General features: G+C 48.5%; 1 long non-coding RNA gene across 1 annotated transcript; it reads left to right on the top strand.

Annotated features, from left to right (window-relative positions):
- The first annotated feature begins 566 nt into the window (after nucleotides 1–566).
- Nucleotides 567–7,986, top strand: LOC125616362. The gene is made up of 3 exons (XR_007346979.1): nucleotides 567–2,430; nucleotides 4,823–4,936; nucleotides 6,408–7,986. It is a non-coding gene; the product is annotated as an uncharacterized LOC125616362 (long non-coding RNA).
- Nucleotides 7,987–10,366: the final 2,380 nt, after the last annotated feature.

Genomic DNA, 10,366 nt, shown 5'->3' with positions numbered 1-10,366 from the left:
TGGGGGGTGTTGCTTATTCATGTAGTGAGCATGGAATCATGTATTAGGCAAATAAGTGAATCTATGAATAAGGAAGGAAATGGATGAATTTGGGCATTTTGAGTTGCTTGCTCTTGCTCTAGACATAATAGCATGCTCAGAATTGCCTGGGATGGTCACCAGCAGTGTTTATCACAATGTTTAAAAACGTGTAGTGTCCCCCCAAAGCTCATGAAAGAAGGTTTGGAGGATAAATGATGGAGCTATAGCCTTAACCTAACCAGTGAATTAACGTTAATTAATCCCTGATGGGATTAATGGAATGGTGACTGGAGACAGGTGGGGTGTGGCTGGAGGAAGTGGTTTACTGGGAGTGTGGCTATGGGCTATATATTTGTATCTGGCATCTGGAGTCCGTCTCCCTCTCCTTCTCTCTTTCCCTCTCTCTCCCTCTCCCTCCCTCNACTCTCAGCTTTCTGATCACCATGTGAGCTGCTTCCCTCTTCCACACACTCCATCATGATGTTCAGCCTCAACTTGAGCCCTGAGTAATGGAGCCTGCTGTCCATGAGCTGAGACCTCTGAAACCGTGAGCCTCCAAATGAACTTTTCCTCCTCTAAAATTGTTCTGGACAGCTCTTTTAGTTACAGCAGTGAAAAAGCTGGCGAAAACAGACAGGAAGGTAAGTCTGGATCAGGGATGATTTCAACAGGTTGGCCTCAGACCAAATATGACAAAATGAGGTCACAGAGGAAGAACAAGGTTGCGCCCTGAGGTTGGAAAAACAAAATCCATGATATCAGTGTCCATTTTGGGAAGATAAAGATTAATTACACCGCAATACAAATGCTGAATCTTTAAGAAGTTGGAGATATGAAGTACCCTGATTTGATTGCACATTGTATACATGTATTGAATCATCACACTGTGCCTCAATTACTGTGTGTCAGAAAAGACTGACTACAGTGTAATGGTTCATCTGGATTGTCAACCTGACGCCCAGAGAGATGCCCAGGACCGAGAGGATCCCCGTGTGCCTGTGAGGATGTTTCCGGAGATGATTGTCATGTGGGACAGGAACTGAGGGGAGACGCGCCATGAGTGTGGCAGCTCTGTGCAGCAGGCAGGGCTGGTGGGACAGAGGCAGGAAGGAGGACGCTGTGCAGACACCAGCTCCTTTCTTCTGCTGCACACCTGAGGAGGACACCGGACTCCAGGTTCTTCGCTCTTCCAACACAGAATCGCCCCAGGCCTTCAGTCTCTGACTGGGGCTGCATCCTTGGTCCCTTTGGCTCTGAGCCTTCAGCCTCTGGGACTGAGCACTACTGATTCCTGCAGCCCTCCAGCCTGGAGACAGCCACGGTGGGACGACCCAGCTTCTGATCCTTAAGCCCATCTCGTGCATCCCTTTTTACAAACACACAAACACACATGCACATCCCCATGGACTCTGTTCTAGAGAGCCTTACTGATACACATAACCTCTGTAGAGAAGTGGTAGTGGTTTTTGTAGATAGAAAATTCTTATTAGCAGTTCATCTCATGTCTCTCACAAAGTGAATTTGGCTTTAGGTGGCATCCCTGGAATTTTGAATCTAGATGGAGACATGAGCACCCTGTGTTTTCTCTGTCTTTAGGTCGGATCAGGCATGAAATATTGTGCCTGGGACATTTCAGAGCACAGGTGGTGCTGGGCTTGCAGTGGGGTTGTGTCACAATCATGCGTTTCATGTGCCCGACCTGCCTACACCACAGCTCAGCAGCACGGTTCATGGTGGAGGATCAGCTCTTCACCCTCGTGATCACGAGTATGGCTGGGGTGTGGTGGCAATGCAGGGCAGGCGGACTCTTCCTCACTGGTACGATTGCTCTTGAGCTGCCTCCTGACAATGCACCCAGGTGTGGCCTCCCACTGTCCCCTCCCTCTTCAAGATACAGGCCGGGACACTGATAATTTCTGTGGGCCTCTAGGACAGTCCCAAACTGGAGCTCCCTGGGCATCTTCTACTGTTTCGCAGATTGCTGCTGCTCCCTCGGGAGGAGAGGGGCTGTGGAGAGAAAGAAGGAGAGGAGAGAATCTTTTTCCTTTTTTATTGGTGCATTATAGTTGTACATAACGGTGGGGTTTGCGGTTACATGTTAGTACACACACATGATGTGACAGTATAAAAGGAGGGAATCTTTGGGCCATAGGCCCTTGCTTAGGCAGGCCACCATTGATGGATATGAAGGGGAGCCACCATGTTCTCACATTAAGATCTGAAGCATTGAATCACTTGCTTGAAGGATATTGAGAACAGAATAAATTGACTTGGGGCCTAAAAATAATTTCTTGCTTCTTCCAGAATCACTAGGGCTTCAGAACCTGTGGCAGGTTATTGCAGAACCCTGAGGGACTTTGTGTCCGGGAGTGATGGCAGAGGACCACGAGGATGTTCAGACAGTACCAGGTGTGCTTTCCCTTGGGGCTTCTGGGTTGGGACCTGGCTCATGTAGCTGAGGATTTGGGGTGAAATGAACCCAGCGAATAGCTGTTTGGAAAGTTGACCTGGCTGGCTTCCTGAGGAACACCAGGGTTGCAGTAACCAACCCCTAAATCAGAAAACCAGTTCCCTGGCTTCTGGTGTGTGGAGGTTACACCCTCTGCAGAACACTTTGCATGCAGCTGGTGGGGCCCGGAGTACAGACGGAGAGCACAGGCCCTCGGTCCCCGCTGTCAGATGGGATCTGGGCGTCTCCCCCTCCAGGAAGCCGTAGAAGAGTCCTTGGGGTGCCAGGCACTTTTTTTTCCTTCTGCCCTTTTCCAGGCTCATTGAAGGCTGTCTAGAGCTCAGAATGGGCTGGCCAGTCCTCCAGTCAGCCTGCCCCATGGGTCAGCGGTAGGGACGTCCCAGCAGGTGCAGCCCAAGGTTAAGACCTTTTACCCTCCTGCGTGCACTGACCCCAGGGCAGTTCAGGGAAGTGGGTTTCTTCTGCTTCTTCTCCTTGATTCTTCTTGTCTGGCTCCCCAGTTGGAGAAGAAGCATGACTCTGGCCTTGGGGAGAGACAGGTAGAAACCAGGAAATCCTTGCCCTGAATGCTGGGAAGGGAGTTCCCCAGACGAGCTTCTAATTACAAGGTCCCTTTGGTATGCCACCTTAAGGTCCCTGCCTTGGGATCCCACTGGAGGGGTTGGGTTTTCCCGCAGTCCTGATCATGCTTTCCTAGCTGACACCTGCTCCAGAACCCGGTGCCAGCAGGTGTCTCAGAGAGCCCAGAGGCTTCATTTTATGGAGCAAGAAACGGAGTGGCTGGCCCAGTGAACGAGTCACAGTTCTGCCCATTGACTAGCTGTGTGGCATTGGGAAAATGTCCGATGTCTTACCTGCTCTGAATGTTAGTTTTTACACCTGCACTTCAGAATCAGAGAGAGTTTTGAAATAACAGGTCCCTCGATAGACTAGTTATTAGTTGAGTAACCGGTTTCCATTTTAGAGAATGAAATTGGAAGACTTCCTCCTAGAAACCCTGGGCTGGGCATTGGCAGCCCGGGGCCTGGCAGAGCTGGTTACTGGGCTGGGAACGTGCAGCGTTTGTTCTTGGGAGGGAGCCTGTGCAGCTGCTGCTTCCGGCAGCTGTGGACGCGGCTGCTCATGTGCCCAGCAGCAGATGTGTGCTTCCTACAGGCCGCACCGGGAGATCTCAGAATCTGAGAAAAAAAAGCTGCTCACATCCCCCCAAAGTACCCCCAGCAGATGCAGAGGGAACGTGGTCTCAACAGGTTGGTTCTGGGCCTTCCTGTTTTAAAGGGTCTGTGCTGCTGGCTGGTGAAGGTCTGAGCAGCAGGGGCCTGTACCTGGGTTTTAAAGGGAAGACACTCCCCTGGATCTAATAGGTCGAGGTCACTGTTGCTCTGAGGTCAGGGAAATACTGCAGAGACTTCAGCCTCCCTATGGCTGCTGAAGCCAATCAAACTTCCAGTAGGCCAGGGGTAAACGTTGGGCCGCCCTCAGTCCTGTCTACTGGGAAGTCTCCTCAGCCTGGCACAGCGAGCATTGTCATGGAGATGGGGACATGTGGTCCCTGACAAAGGCCAGTCTAGGGAATCTTCTGGGGCATCTGCTGCCGGCTGGAACTCTGAACAGCTGAGTGAGGGGTAGCTGGTCTTGCTGGTAGAGTCTTCCTTTCTTAGGCTCTAACCCAGTTCCAGTGATGGAGGACATAATAATGATCTCAGAGGATACAACATAGCCCCCTTGTGTTGGGCAGAGGTCTGGCTCTGTGAGACTACTGCTCACTGTGGGCCCTGGACCCATCGCTCAGACTGGTGGCCAGGGACAGAACACACCCTGCCTTTGGGGAGGGTGCCACAGAGTCGATGCGCAGCGCAGGAAGGTCCCCTTCTCCTTCCCTGGTTCATCTGCACTTGCTCATCCCACTAACAAGTGTTTCCTGTGTGTGTTTCAGTGCCCTTGAGATGCAGAATGGGAGCTGGCTGGGAAGGGCCAGATGGGGAGACAGGAGGTCAAGGGACGCTGAAGGAGGGCCACAGGGAGGGGCTTTGCCGACTGGGATGGAAAGAGGAGCCTGCAGTGTGTTGCATGAAGGTTGGGCCGCTCCTGCCTCTGAAGACTTTGAAAGGTGGAGAAATGGCTTTGAGAGGGTTTCTGGGGCCGCCCACCCTAACCTTTTAAGGCAGCTTGAGAGGTACAGGACTGGAGTTGCTGAATGGTTATCCTTGGCAGCTGATTGCCTTGTGCAGACCCTGGGTAAAGTGAGCAGAGGACTGGGGAGAGGGGAGCTTTTTGCTTTCCTCCCATCCTTGCTCACTGTCTCCCCAGGAAATCCTCTCTCTCTCTCAGGTTCCACACCGAGCATTGTGTTCCACTGCTCATCTCTGCCCTGGCCCAAGCTTCCCGTGTTCTAAGGAAGTCTGCAGAGGACCTCGCGTTCCGTCTGATCATGTGTGATCATGGGTGAGTCTCCCTGTCTGAACTGGAGGGAGCGACCACTTTCTCCTTCTTTGCATACCCTCTGGGGGCAATGTCGGGAGTGTCCAGTGGCTGGAAAGCAAAGCTCGACTTAACTGTAAATCCTCTCCTGGGCTGGCTTTCCTGTTTTTAAGAGGATGTGGGTAGAGAAGGTCCCCTACCTCCCCAAGGAAAAGGATCCTCTCCCATTCAGAACTGCGCTGGTGAGTAGTGTGCTCCAATATCCACACCCACCGGGAGCCCAGGAGTGTGGCCTTGTTAGGGACCGTAGGTAACGAGTCGGCGAGGCCTGCATGCCAGCCATGGTGTATTCTAAAGAGGGCTGACAGGGACGAGCAGAGGGAAGTTGTGATGTAATACACAGGTCCTGGGCCTCCCTGCTCTTCTCTTTTCTTCTGGAAGAATGACAGGGTCTTGATGAAGGTCTGTGGCTCTGTGCCGGTGACGCAGTGCTGCTGGCCCCGTGCTGCCCCGTGGACAGCTGGCTGTTGGGTGTGGTGTGCATGGGTCATTGTTTCTGCATCTGTGGGAGCAGCAGTGTTGGGTGTGTGGGATCTTAGGGTGACACTGGTCCCAAGTCATCAGAGTCCCTGAGTAAAGAGCCACAAAAGCAGCTTGGCAACCAGAGCCTTGGAGCTTGAACCCACAGGGGCTGCTACTCCAGGATCCTGCTGCATTCTGTGTTCCTCACTGAACCCACAACCCATCTAGGTTCCTCTGCTTTCAGAGAGGGGCTGCAGTCCAAGAGCAAGGACACCGGGTCAGTCAAGGCTGGCCAGGTTCCAGCCCAGCTCTAGCTGACTCTCACTAATGTGTGACCTTGGAGAAGGCTCTTCACTTGGGGAAATCAGAGATCATAGATTAGGTTATGAGGATGAAGTGATTTGATCCATGTAAAGCACTTCAAACGGTGGCTGGCACACAGAAAACTATTGCTTTTATGCTCAGAATATGTCATACCCTCGGGCCTGTTGACTTGTATTAATCAGTTGAATATGAATTTGAAACAGGACTTGGTGATTGAAGGTGAGAAGACAGAAAAAAAAATAGAAAGTGTATTTCACTATCATGCCTCTGTAATACGGCTTCTGGAGTTTTACCAATCAGCAGAGACTGGCCTCCATCAGCTGCCACAGCTCATTAGTGAACCCTTGGATCCTTACCCACAGATGGGAGTTTAGTCCTTTTAGTCATTTACATATAGCCTTTTAAATTTTTTTTATTTGTTTTAATCAGTAATAGACAGTAGAATGCACTCTGATACGTCGTGTATAGTGGAGTCTAATTTCTCCCTCTTCTGGTGGTACATGATGTCGAATGAGTTACTTTACATATAGCCTTTTACTCTTCCTCTTTGTTTAAGTCTATGGATTGAGGAGGCAAAAATTTTTTTGCTTTTACACAACAAGACAACATATTGTGACAGAATGCAACCCATGTCCACCCTATTTTACAGCCAAAGAAACATTTGCCTTCAACTGCAAGACAAGAACGAAATTCCACACCAGAGTTCCCAAACACACAGTCCCCTGAAGGAAACAAACAAACAAAATAAAACATGGAAACAAATCAGGCTGGGAACTTGAGCATGCATCAGATGAGCAGGGCAGGAGCCGAAGACCTCCCACCCCATCCCATCCCCAACCTGCTGCTGACCATTGCAAATTAATGAAGCCCCTGCTGGGTTGATACCATGGTGCTGATTGAGAACTCCCAAGGGAGACTGCCCTCCTACCATCTCACCTGAAGGAAACGGGATCACCAGGAAGAAGAAGACAGTTGGAAGATACAGGTTCATGGCTGCCCAGGGCACAGAGCTGCTCCTCCCCTGGCTGGCTGGTGGGGAGGTGGCTTTATAGAGCCTAGCTGAGATGGGTGGGGCTGGACAGTGGCCTTCTTCTTCCTGGGAGCATACAGCTTCTGCAGGGTTGGAGGAAGAACAACCCTTTGTCATTCAGCATGCTAGGCAACTGCCTCCTTTTCTACAAACCACCCGAGAGGAAAGGGCTCAGCTGGGAGCAAAATGTTTCCCCTGAGCAAAGCTAGACTGGAAACCAGGCTCTTCATGCCTGGCCCCAATACAATTCCTCTCACACCTCAAAAATGTAGGGTTAGGGTCTACACTGGTCTTCCTTCCCTCCTTAGTCCCTCTGAGAAATCAGGGAAGTGCTTGTCATAAAACACAGGCTTAACTCAAGATGGGGAAGGGTGTAGGCAAGAATTCCGTGCAGGGGCTCACGGATGCAAAGCATCTCAAGGTGTCCACTGTGCCTGACCCAGGTGCTCAGAAAGTGCAGAAGGGAGGCTTCTTCCTCTTCTGGTGGCCTATTGATCCACCTGGCTCAAGGGCAGATACTGTAGGAAATTCCCCAGCAGACGACCTAGATGGGCTTCATTTTCCAAATAGCCGTACGAAATGTTGGCTAGGACGTGGGGACTTTGAGGGGTCTGGGAGAAGTTCCCACTTTGGAGTGGATGAACTGGTCTCTTGCCAGGAGAGCCAGCGTCCTGCTGAGCACAAGGATGGGTGCCCAGAGCCAGAGTAGAGCTTGACAATGTTTCCCTGGAGCTAGAGACACAGTTCTGGGAAAGGATCATTAGGCTCTACCCCCTAGGGGCATGGATGGGTGACTGATATTGGAGAAGAAGCTAAATTTGATTTTATTCTTCCCCTTGAGGCAGCCTTGTACCTCCCCAGCCCTCACAATAGGACTCTGAATCTGCAGTGTGGCAGTACAGCTTGGTTTTATTCAGCATAGCGGGCGTCTATCCTCTGGGTCATTGTTCATTGTTTATCTCAGATTCCTTTTCTCATAGAGTGTACTGTTCTCAGAAGGATTTTTTTTTAGCATGAAATGAGGTAGAACTCACAATAGGCTTTGTAGGCATAGCTGTGGTCCTGGTTATTAAAGTCTGGCCCTGTACTTCTCCCTCCCCCTAGATTCCTTTCTGATCTCCTTTTGATTTGCATGAGATCTGCCCCCAGATCTTTTCCTTTTTTTTCTCTCTACTTTCCACGCAGGAGAGAAAACCTTCTGAGTTTGACTTATTTCACTTAATATGATGGTCTTTTAGTTCCATCCATTTTCCTGCAAATGACATGATTTTCATTTTTGTTTATGGCTGAATAAAACTCCATTGTGTATATATACCATAGACCTTTATTGTATTCATCTATATGTGGTGCTGAGAATCGAACCCAGTGCCTCACACATGCTAGGCAAGTGCTCTACCACCGAGCCACAACCCCAGCCCCCACCATATTTTCTTTATCCAGTCATCCATTGATGGACATCTAGGCTGGTTTTATAGTTTCTCTTGGCCTCAGAATCTTAATCTGCAAAATGATGATGTTGGTTTTATTGTGTTCTCTTAGGTATTTCTTAGCTCTAAGAGAGTAAGTGTATAGTCTGTACATGTGTGTATTTATGTATACATGTGCATATTGATGTCTTTATATGTCCTGTGTTTGTATATAGATGGTAGACCTTTCCTTCTCCATTAGACCTTTCATTCCACCCCAACAAGCACATAATCTAGGACCTTCCTTTTATTTTAAATCTGACTCAAAAATACTTACTCTCAAGTTGCTCTCAGGATTACTTGCACTTTCTAATCTGTGGCTTAGTAGACACTGTTGTGGGAAGGTGCATGTTGTGGATATGTGAGTGGGCCAAGTGGAGGAACTTTATGGACCCTCCTTGTTTGTGCTGAGCCCCTCAGAGCAGGAGAATAAAGGTGGAGACTTCCTTATGAAGGCAGAGATAGTTCTCAAAGATTCCTAGGGTACATCGAGGTGCTTTCTCACTTCCTTGATCCCCATCATCTACTAGTGGCTACTATTCTCTTCTGTCTCTAAGTAACTTTAAAGTTGCCTATTGACAGTCATCAATTAATAATAAGAACATTTCCCTCATTTTTTATATCCTAGGTGGCCTGATAAGCTTCTTATGTTTACCTACGTTATCTCATTTAGTACTCGTCACAACCACATGTCACCAACCTTACTCCCGCTATTGTTTTTATTAACACTCATCACACACTAGCATTGGTATTGTTGGACATAGTGGTTTTCAGTGAATACGATAGTTGCATGCAAGTGAACAAGTGAATAAGACAAGGTTCAGTTCCATGAATGCTGAGTTTTTATTTCTTCCATTCCTTTACTTCCTGGTCCATTTGGCAGAGAAACCCTGGATGAGACTTACTTTCTTTTCTTTTGTTTCCTGAATGAATCCAGGTGCATTCTACTACAGAACTATATTCTAAGGCTTTTTTTTTTCCCTTCAATTCTGAGACAGAGTCTCTATGTTGGCCTTGAACTTGTGATCCTCCTGTCTCAGCCTCCTGAGTCACTAGGATTACAGATCACTCTTCAGATGCACAGGATGGGGCCATACACATTTCCCATCTTAGATCAGAATAAGGACCGTGAAACTGATGAAGATCATGGCAGTGTGCACAGCTCTCTGGCATTCTTCCATGGTCCTATTTATTTCAACAGAGCTCCCCTCTAACTCCATGTGACACAGTCCCATCAAGGCAGAGGCTGTTCAGGAGACTGTCTCTTTGTGTCTCAAGGCCTTATGTGGCCAGAAGTTCTTCACATGGATCACATCAGGCAAGGGATAGTCGTGCTGATCAACATGAGTTAATTCCAGGTGCTCACACACACTGAAGGAGAGCTAGTTTGACTGCCAGTTAGGCTAAATATTCTGGTGACTAACTTTCTGCTACCAACATCCAGTCACTGCCTACTAAACTGCTCTCTACACCCCAGCTACCCACCCACTGGAAAAGCCCAGATCATGTTACCCCTAGGCTCAGGAAAGCTAAATAACTTTTCAGTCGAGTGACAGACCTGGAGTTTGAACACAGTTGTCTGAATCTGAATCTCATGATCCAAAGTCCTAGCTTTCTGCTTCTTTCTATTCAACTGACCATTCAGCTAACCAACATTTCTCGAGAATTTGCTGTGTGGAAAAGATGAAGTTGAATGTTACTACTCTTAAGTGGCTCTAATCTACCGATGTCCCTGGATTTATGATAAAGTGACATACTGATGATATCATCATAAGTTGAAAATATGAGTTGAAAATGCGTTTAACATGTCTAATCTTTTAAATAGCACAGATTAGCAACAGAACATAATTGGCATGTGGGTCCTTTACCATTGTGATTGCATGGCTCACTGGGAGGTGCAGCTTGCTGTGTTGGTCAGGATCTCGAGAGAATCTTGTATCATATATGGCTGGCCCTGTGAAAGGTAATCCAGAAATCGAAGTAGGATTTCTACTGAATGCACATTGCTTTCACACCATCGTGAAGTCAAAAAATTTTAAGTTGAGGCATTGTAAGTCAGAGATCATCTAGGGTAGGGAAGAAAACTATGGCAACACCTGCAAGTCTTCTGGG

Source organism: Marmota marmota, unplaced genomic scaffold (genome assembly GCF_001458135.2).
Source record: "Marmota marmota marmota unplaced genomic scaffold, marMar, whole genome shotgun sequence".
NCBI lineage: Eukaryota > Metazoa > Chordata > Mammalia > Rodentia > Sciuridae > Marmota > Marmota marmota.
The sequence above is the reverse complement of the archived record's forward strand: the minus strand, read 5'-3'. Positions and strand labels throughout refer to the sequence as shown.